We start from the raw sequence: 9,770 nt of genomic DNA on the forward strand, positions 1-9,770 counted from the left end.
TGTGGTTCAAATTGTAATCAATAAGAAGCTCTTCCCCTACACGTATTGATTTTATCGCACAGATGAATACATTATTTCCCTCGCGTGCCTCAAATATGCAATTGGGTTGCTTTATAGTTGACCCAGGTCATGTACTATTTATAAAACCTGCAATATTCCCTGTTGCTTTTGGCCTTCCATCAATGTATATAGCCACACTTTTACTTTGATTATTGTCTTGCTGTTGTATATAATTTGCCGAGAGGGCATACCTATGCATACTTTTTTTATATTTAACAATATGCATCCAACTTTTGTAATCGTAACATGGTCCAACATACTCCATCAATTCAGAAACTTTTTTGTAAGACACCTTTATGCCGTCCATAGAAAATAGGTCCAAACCATGTAGTGATGATGGTGCTATACAATATATCCTCTCGTTAACACAAAAATTAGTGTTTATTGGAGGAAGTTCCTTGGGTACCCAATGTTTCTGTAGATGTTGGTACCTCAAGCGCACCTTGATGTCACCTTCCATCTCATCATCATAAGAACATGACCCCCCTTGAGCAAGGAAAAATTTCATGCATTTATTGAATTTCCTTCTAGTCCTTTGACCTCTAGTTAATCTTCCTGTTCTAGATAAACTGCATGTTTCACTTTCCTCTTCTATTCCTATATTTCTCTCACTCGAGGAAGACACTTCTGACAAATACCTATTTGCTGGTACCTGCAAATGGGAGAGATCTTAGAAGACATAAATCTTACTATTGATAAGTGTATTAAATAGACTTTTTATAAGGAGTATTGACTTATACCTGTCGATCCATGAGACTGTGTGGGATGCTCCTGAAAGGGGTTCAATTTCCTGCAAATGTAATTCAATTATCGTGAGCATAATCACATCATGATCATAATCACATCCATCACTAGCATCACATAAAAATTAAAAACATTAAAAGGTACACAATAAAACACTTAAATCAGGCTCACATTATAAGCCTACTAGGGAAGTAGGCCTAGTGAAGGGCTAAAACTGGGTTTTTGTATCAGCTGATGAGTTGAGGGCTTAGTCACCTTGGGGACATGCTATTTGAAGTTGTTTGATGTGTGTGGAGGTGGAGGAAACTCCTAGACTAAAGCCACTTGCATAACATTTTGAAATTTAGTTAGATATTTTATATTAATTAAGATAACTGTAATTTCTTCCAAAACCCATTATAATAATTTTAAAATGGATTACTGGTTTCTTTTTACTTACCGTGTAAATCCCATAGATCCAAATACATGTACTGAAATAAGTTTTCTAGTTTTAGTCTATAAATCAACATACTAATACAATGTTATTCCTATTCTAAAATGAAATGTTAGAGATACTTGAATTATTAACCAACAAATTGGGTAAGAACTTATATTATGTTTTCCCTATGAATTTTTTTCTAGGTACAACTCCCTTTTATAGATATTTAATGAATTCCCTTTTCTAAACTAAACACTTACAAATGCTTTTGACCTGAAAGAAAATAAGGCTCAATACGTTCATGCATCAATATGTGTTTTAAATAGTTTTATTTAATTAATTTAGATTAATAGTTAATTTAGATTAGCAGTATTCTATTTGTAGTTGAAACTTGTAGCTTTTAAATAGATAATGAATAAACTATGTAACCATATATATAAGACAAATATATTTCTATCAAGAAATGAATATTAAATAGATTAAGGATTGATGGCATACCTCTAAATTCCATCATCATCATCCTCCTCGTCGTCATCATCATCATCATCCTTGTCATCATCATCATCGTCATCATCATCATCCTCCTCGCCATCATCATCATCATCGTTGTCATCATCATCGTCATCATCAACATCATCATCAACATCAACATCATCTTCATCATCATCATCAGTAGCAGCATCATCGTCATCATCTTCTTCTTCTTCTTCATGAAAATTTGTGTCAGGAACATCATCCAATAACTGTTGATCGTGATCACCATCTACATCATCTTCTACTTCTTCGGTATCTTCTTCTTCCATCACATTATACTTTATTGGCCTTCCTCTCGGTTCATGTCTAACAACAAATGACCAACCCAGTTTATGTGGAACCTCTGAGTAAAATACCTGCTCACATTGGCTTGGAAGAACATAAGGCTCATCCCCAACTGGCTCAAATGACCTTGTATTAACCATTGTAAATCCATTATCATGTTCAATAACAGTTCTATTAGGATTATTTGGATTAAGTCATAGCCTGTACCATTTGACAACGAAGAGTACTAATTTGAAGGAACTAAAGTCACACTCAATTATTTCATCCAAAATGCCATAGTATCAATTTTCAGACTCTTGAGGATGTAAGTCATTACTAGATGAAATATTAGTCACTTGAAAGACTGCAGTTATTCTTGAATCACAATTTTTCTTCGTGTCATCCAACACTTTGACACAAAATTTCTGACCATTACAGAACATAGCCTTGTGGTGTTTAACCTGCAATAATATGTGAAACATATCAAAATTATTGTATCATGAGTTGATAAACATATAGGTGATTAATAAATTTGTACGTACCTTATAAAGACATATATGACATACCTTAACATACGTGACATTGCTATGTTGGATAAACCATTCATAACCTTCAAGTTCAACAACAACAATATAGCAGAGAGAAGAGTTGTTTGGGAGTCTTTGTATAAGGGCTCGTATGCCTTCTGAAGTAGAGGTACATCGAGGCTATCATCATCATCATGATCAGATACGCTTGGACTAGATGTGTCATGGATCAATGTATTTATACCATCCTCTTCAATTGTGTTTTCTAGCGCATGATCGTCATCTTCCATGGGATCATTATCTTCACCTTGGATATTTGCACCTCCATGTTCCTCCACTTCAAAAACCATATTCTTCGGATTGTTGTGGTTCATATCATGTACTTCCCTAGTAAGATCAACCTATATAAAATTGATTAACATAAATAAACCATGATCATCAACTCATCATCAAGTGATTTCATATGTATATAAATTACTAAAATGATATAATGAACGAGTTACCGGTGGATGATAGTCATGCCCCCCTTCAATGTGACCATTCTCCCTACAATGTCTCTTAACTATTTTGATTAGCAGTCTTCTACGGTTTAAGCCCTTACAAATATTGCAAGGACAATAACATTTTCCATCACCTTTTCTTTTCAAGTTAGACCACAATCTAGCGATTGTCTCCCTATTTTGTTCTTCACTTATATTATCTGACATGATCATTCTTTACAGGAAGCAAAAATCGGGCTATGAAAACTTCGGTCTACTACAACTTTCAAAAACTAAGCAAAACTGTCGAAAGTACACAAATCTTCTTAGACCTAGCTAAATACTTTAATATTTTAAAAATACTTTCTTTGACTTTATTCCTAAGATTATTTGTAAAACTTTGACCAACTGCCTGAAGGTCTTATTTCAAGAGACCTTACAACATTAAGCCACTAAAAGAAATTTCAAAACATATAAGCTAAAAGTCTAGTTAAAATATACATTAGAATAAAAAAAAAACAATTTTCATACCCAAGCGCACAACTATAACTTGTGCAACGGCCTTCTTGCTTAGCTGTAGAAGCTCTCCAGCAATCAAATTATACAAACTACAAGGCCTAACAAAAATTTCAAAACATTTAAGCTACAAGTCTAGTTAAAATATAAATTAGATTAGATTCAACAATAGCAAGCAATGTTATTCAGAATTAGATTCAACAAACCTTAGCAGTGTAAATAGCCATCTCCTCTAAACTGGACTCCAAACACGAGGGGGCATTCACATACTCTTCCCCTAAAGGTATCCTGAAGAACAAAAGCCACTATTCTTGAGTTTGTGAATTGCACCTCGAGATGAATGAAGCTTAAAAGGAATGATCATTGTTTTCATACATTTAAATCAGGATGTAATATTTATTCATAAGTATATACCTTGCAAGCACTTAAAATTGTTGTTATATGTGTTGCGGGAAAAGAAGAAGTTTATACTTATGTGTACAGATGCACTTCCTGTATGCGATCCAAAGCTCGAATGTTATCAAGTGTGTCCAATGATGGGGAGAGGCCTCCATGCAAGTAGAAGATCTGCAATGAAACAAAAGAAAAGAAAATTTTCTTATAGTAAGAACAATTTTGTTGTGCTGCATAGGGTACCAACAAAATAGTGTATAATATCTTTTTCTTTACCTGGCTTTCAATTCAGCATGAGAGCCTTTAATAGAAAAGTCAAGTTGATAACATATATATAATTTTTCCACAACTAGATTTTATTTTGACCAGATTGGGCCAGGTGATCTTGTGGAGATCTCTGGAATATTTCTTCCTATGCCTTACATAGGCTTTTGAGCCATGTGAGCAGGTTTGGTGGCTGATACATACCTGGAAACGATGTCAATTAGTCATTTCAAGAAAAGATACGAGGAGTGAGTTTTAGCTTTTTGTATGTCATTAAATTTTCTCTTTCTTGTTTTGTAAGGACTTCTATTTTTCCAGACATGATCCTTATTTCATATAAGAAATACCATCAGTGAAGCTATATCACACTTTATGCTAGGACCAATAGGGGAATAGTAAAAATAGATTCGATCAAATGTCAAAATCATTCCTAATAGAAAAAGTGATTACATTTTTAGGCAGCAGGATGGTTTAAATACTATATTCATTAATAACTAAAAAATTGTTTACAAGGCTTGTATATGAGCTAACCTTGGTTATTGACACATTAACATCAACTATAATGACATTAAGCAGTATTTTTGAATTACTTAATCTTCTCTTGGCCTGGTATTTTGGTGGCCTGGTATTTTGGTGGGAACATTTTCTTGCTGATTTGAAGGCTAATAGGTCTATTAGTATGGCAGCTTAAACTTGCATGGACTAATTCAGTTGTCTTGATAGGGTTCAAACTTAGATATTGATCTTATTGTTTTCTCATGTTGCAAATTTTGATAATAAGCTCATGACATTGAAAAGTCTCAAACTTGATCCAAATTTTGATAATAAGCTCGTGACATTGAAAAGTCTCAAACTTGATATGAGACTGGTTCTGACAGATCTCAACTTTTCATAATGAGCTTGTTATTTTGATAAATCTCAATCAGGGACTAGTTTTGCCCATTGCTGCAATTTGAAAAAATGACCAAACATCATTATCCAGTATGAGTAGCCAGCATGATTCTAGAGTAACTCTTTATTATCAGTGAAGAAAATATCAAAAATCACAAATTGGGTAGAATCAGTATGTTATGGAGGGACATGTCTCCAGTTAAATTTGCCACACAAGTTATCTAAATAGCCTTAAATAATTGGAGTAAATTAACAAGAACCAACATCATCATATTGTAACAGGTCAACAAATCAGTTTGATTAACTCCTTCGCTATCTTGTAAATGGAAGCATATTAAAAGTTCCTTCTTCCTCAATTCTCCTGTCCTTTCTTGTCCCCACTTTTCTTCCTCCTGCCCTTCTACACCCTGCAACCGCTTCTTAGGTTTGCCCATGTAAAACATCTCCTCATCCATGCTCTGTTTATCTTTATGCTCTACTATTGAAGAACAATTGGGTTTGACACTTTTAAAAATGTCTCTGCCCCTACCGAGACCATTGTGGGTTTGTGATCCATGTCTTGTTGCTCTTCAACTACTTCCTTGCACTCAAGCTTCTTAGGCATTTCAGTAACTATTTTTTTTTCCCCACCAAATAAAGATGAGGGAAAGCCTTCCTCTATGAAGTTGCTTGTTTTTGTTTTATCTTCCTGGCACAATCTGTAGCCACATGCTCTGTTTGAAAACATTTTATGCTATTTCGTCATAATCCAGCAGTTGCACCTAAATGCCTTTTGCAATTTTCAAATATGGATCTGTTGGATGAGCTTTTGCCATATCCATCTCAACCATAATGCAAGCATAAATGGTATGAAGGATGCCTAAAGAGTCTTTGTCCATGTCTAAAAATCTAGCCAAGGTGTTAGATGCCAAAAAGCCTCAAAAGAGCAAGATAAACTAGTATTGCAGGGAGTGAGTTAGAAGTCTAACCAGATATCTTGTCGAAGGATTCAGTGAGAAGGTTAAAAGGTGGGTACCAAGGATTCAACAATAATCGATGCTTATCCTCTTAGCTCCATTGATGCTCACACACAAATTTCTTCCCGTCTCACATATCCACCTCAAAAATCTCTCATGTCCAAGGGTAAAGTTGCATATCTCCTTCTAGAAAGGAGCTCCAACTCCAATATCTATTTGTTTAGTTCACCAAGGCCTGGCCAAAAACCTTTGAATCTCACTATCAATTCCATCTCTATAAAAATCTTTTTTCAATTTAACCAAACACATTTGCCAAACCATTGAGATTTAGTACTTGCATAAGCAATCAATCTGTATTTGGACTAGGTCTATGATTCCAAGAACTATAATTGTACTTTTTTTCATAAGATGGAGCCTGTGAATTGCTGCTGAGCACACAAGTCAATAGTCACATGGCCTTTCATTGGAACATTTTGGTAGATATTAAGTGGTAATAAGCTTCTGTGATTTATGTAACTATAATCTTGTGTTATATCTTACCGATTTACCTTTTTTTTTTAAATATTGTTTATTCCTTTGCACTCTAGGTATGTTCTGCAAGGTGATGAACAAGAACAAATCGAAAGGCTAGCTGAAGATGGGGACATTTACAACAAGCTTGCATGTTCTTTGGCTCCAAAAATATTTGGTCATGAGGATGTTAAGAAAGCTCTATTGCTTCTACTTGTGGGTGCTCCCACTAAGAAATTGAAGGATGGTATGAAGGTATGATTGATGAATTTCAAATGGTAGCATCCCTATAAGTCAAGATTATGAACTATTCATTATTACAACTGATGGATTTCTATTATATTTCATGTATTCTTGGCTAGATAAGTTACCCTTGTTTTTGATGCAGTAGGTGTGACCTTAATAGTACAACTGGTTGTAGCTAGAGCCAAATATCTACTGACTCACATCAATTCCAATTGTTTCTAATCAAGGAATTGTATAGCTAATTTTCATTGAATTCATAGATTAGGGGCGATTTGCATGTCTTCTTGATGGGAGATCCTGGAGTAGCAAAAATTCAACTGTTGAAACACATGGTCAGTGTGGCACCTCCTTGAGTTTACACCATTGGGCGAGGAAGTAGCGGTGTAGGTCTCACAACTATTGTTCAAAGGGACCTAGTTACAAATGAGATGGTTCTTGAGGGTGGTGCCTTGGTATGAGTAATTCAATGTATTGACCTGTTAATGGCATTGTAATTGTGGGTTGGGATGTTAGTCAAATGTTTTGTAAGGTTGATCGTGGAAGGCGTAGCTAATATCTGTATTTGGTACATATAGAGCTGCTGAAGTAACATTTCAATTTTTTGTGGGATGAATCAGGTTCTTGCAGATATGGGTATATGTGTTATTGATGAATTTGACAAAATGGATGAGACAGATCGTACTGCTATTCATGAAGTGATCGAGCAGCAAACTGTGAGTATTGCAAAGGCAGGCACAACAACCTCTTTAAATGCAAGAACTGCAGTTCTAGCTGCTGCTAATCCTGCCTGGTATGAATTGAATCATTGATCTCTAATCTAGTTTAATGTCAAAATGAATTGTTAAATCTTAGATTCTTGAAACCTTCAGGCCAGTGTGAAGGGTATTTATGCTCAAATTCTATAAGAATGAGGGATTATTAATTTGAACTGCTAAATACATTTCATACCATTTCCAAATTAGCAGCATATTGAGTGACAAATTTGTTACATTTTTTCCCCTTTTGATTGCTTCAATTTTGTTTCTTGTGATCTAACACTTGTAACTGCGACAGGGGTCGGTATGATCTCCGGAGAACTCCTGCAAAAAATATCAATCTTCCTCCGGCACTGCTTTCCTGTTTTGACTTAATGTGGCTGATACTTGACAAAGCTGACATGGATAGTGATTTGGAAATGGCTAGACACGTCTTATATGTGCACCAAAAGTGCAAGCCACCTCCTTTGGGTTTTTCTCCTCTTGATTCATCCATACTGAGGTGAGTAATTGACTGATCCTTAGATTCTAATTCTTCAACTTACATACTATAATTTTGACTGCATTAATTACATTCTCACGAGTTATTTTCACCAGGGCATATATAGCAGCTGCAAGAAGAACGGTGCCTTCTATACCCAAAGATTTAACAGAGTACATTGCCAGTGCATATGCTGCCATGAGGCAAGAGGAAGCACAGAGTGATGCACCACATTATTACACCACAACAAGAACACTTTTAAGCATTCTTCGAATTTCAATGGTACTAAGATTCTAATAAATAGTACATTTGTGTAACCATATCACTTTTAAGCATTCTTCGAATCTCAATGGTACTAAGATTCTAATAAATAGTACATTTGTGTAACCATTTACAGTCTCTAAGATGACATTTTTTTTAAATTTATGTTCATATACTTAAATAAGTTGATGTTTGGGTTTGTACATCATGAAATTTTTCCAAGACAAGAAGATTATGAAAGAAAATTGAAAGAGTGAGCTTATACAAGTTGTCCACCTATCCAAATTTTTTGGTCTTCCCGTATCTATTCATCTCTAGCTCATTCTTGCAATTTTCTACCATTATCTTCATATTCTAACTTTCATTGTGTATGTTGCTAAATTATATTGATTTTCGAAAGATTTCAACAGTTCCATAAAATATATTAATAGGTCAAATATCCTTGATGATTATTACGCATCTAAGATCTTTGACTGTACCATTATTATAACATCATATTGAATCTAGTTGTATGAAGGTAAGCTCTATGCATACGAAGGAGGATAAATGCATTTGTCGTAGAAAAAGATGAGTCACTAAAAATAAGTGATAGTTTTCATAAAGGTCTCTATTGGTTGCAGGAAATAGGAACAAATAGAAAGAATGTGTATATGCATGAATTTTTAATGTTTTGAGGAGCTTTACCTTTGCTACTTACATTTTCCATGTATATGCATGAATTTTCAATGCCCTAGCCCTCTCAATGCTGCCGAAGTGATCTCCCCTGCGCGCGCCTTTCCTTTCACAAGAACCCTCTGTCGCACGATTTCATGCAAATGCGGGTTTTTTGCTTTTTTTTTCCTCTTATATATCCCGCTGGCATCGCAATTGCGACGCCTGTCATCGCAATTACGATGGAATCAAGATAAAATTGAAAAAAAAAAGCCAAAAACACATTACCTTTTCTTGCCGTCGCAAATTGAGGTCTAATGTATTAGTGACAGTCAACAAGATTTTCATCATCATTGGAATAGGATGTAGCAGGAGAAAGGACAATGCGACCAAACTCATCATGATAGGGTTGGGATTTCATGTTTTGATGATGAGTTGGATGGGGATGCAGTCTTGCATATGGATGAACATGGAAGCTCATGGTTGGATTTGGATTAAGCATAGATTTTGGATTGGCTGATGAAAGATTTCCTAGGGAGAGTCAAAGCTGCATGACAGACCTAAGGAGGATTGGTTGGAGATTTTTGGCTTTCCTGTGGATGGAAGACTTCAAGAGTATGCTGTCAAAAAGTGAGAGTTTTGCTTTTCTATGTGCACGATTGGTGGCTTTTGGTGTCAACTTGAGGATAGACAAATGATCCTATGGGCATGACACAAGATTGACCACTTGTAGATCCCAACCTTTAGCTTAAGGTGACGAGGGATGACAAGTGACAAGGCTAGATTACCCTAGACAAAGCTTTGTCAAAGGGATAACCTT

At 35.3% G+C, this 9,770-nt stretch overlaps 1 long non-coding RNA gene and 1 pseudogene across 1 annotated transcript; one reads left to right on the plus strand and one right to left on the minus strand.

Moving 5' to 3' along the window:
* Nucleotides 1-3,554: 3,554 nt before the first annotated feature.
* On the minus strand, nucleotides 3,555-4,088 carry LOC149543289 (uncharacterized). The gene is made up of 3 exons (XR_016355228.1): nucleotides 4,032-4,088; nucleotides 3,749-3,830; nucleotides 3,555-3,643 (listed from the first exon to the last, which is right to left on the minus strand). It is a non-coding gene; the product is annotated as an uncharacterized LOC149543289 (long non-coding RNA).
* Nucleotides 4,089-4,094: 6 nt separating this feature from the next.
* On the plus strand, nucleotides 4,095-8,335 carry LOC149543290 (DNA replication licensing factor MCM7-like; annotated as a pseudogene).
* The last annotated feature ends 1,435 nt before the right edge of the window (nucleotides 8,336-9,770 follow it).

This window comes from Cupressus sempervirens, chromosome 8, assembly GCF_028749045.1.
Source record: "Cupressus sempervirens isolate cs-2001-9-10 chromosome 8, ASM2874904v1, whole genome shotgun sequence".
Lineage (NCBI taxonomy): Eukaryota > Viridiplantae > Streptophyta > Pinopsida > Cupressales > Cupressaceae > Cupressus > Cupressus sempervirens.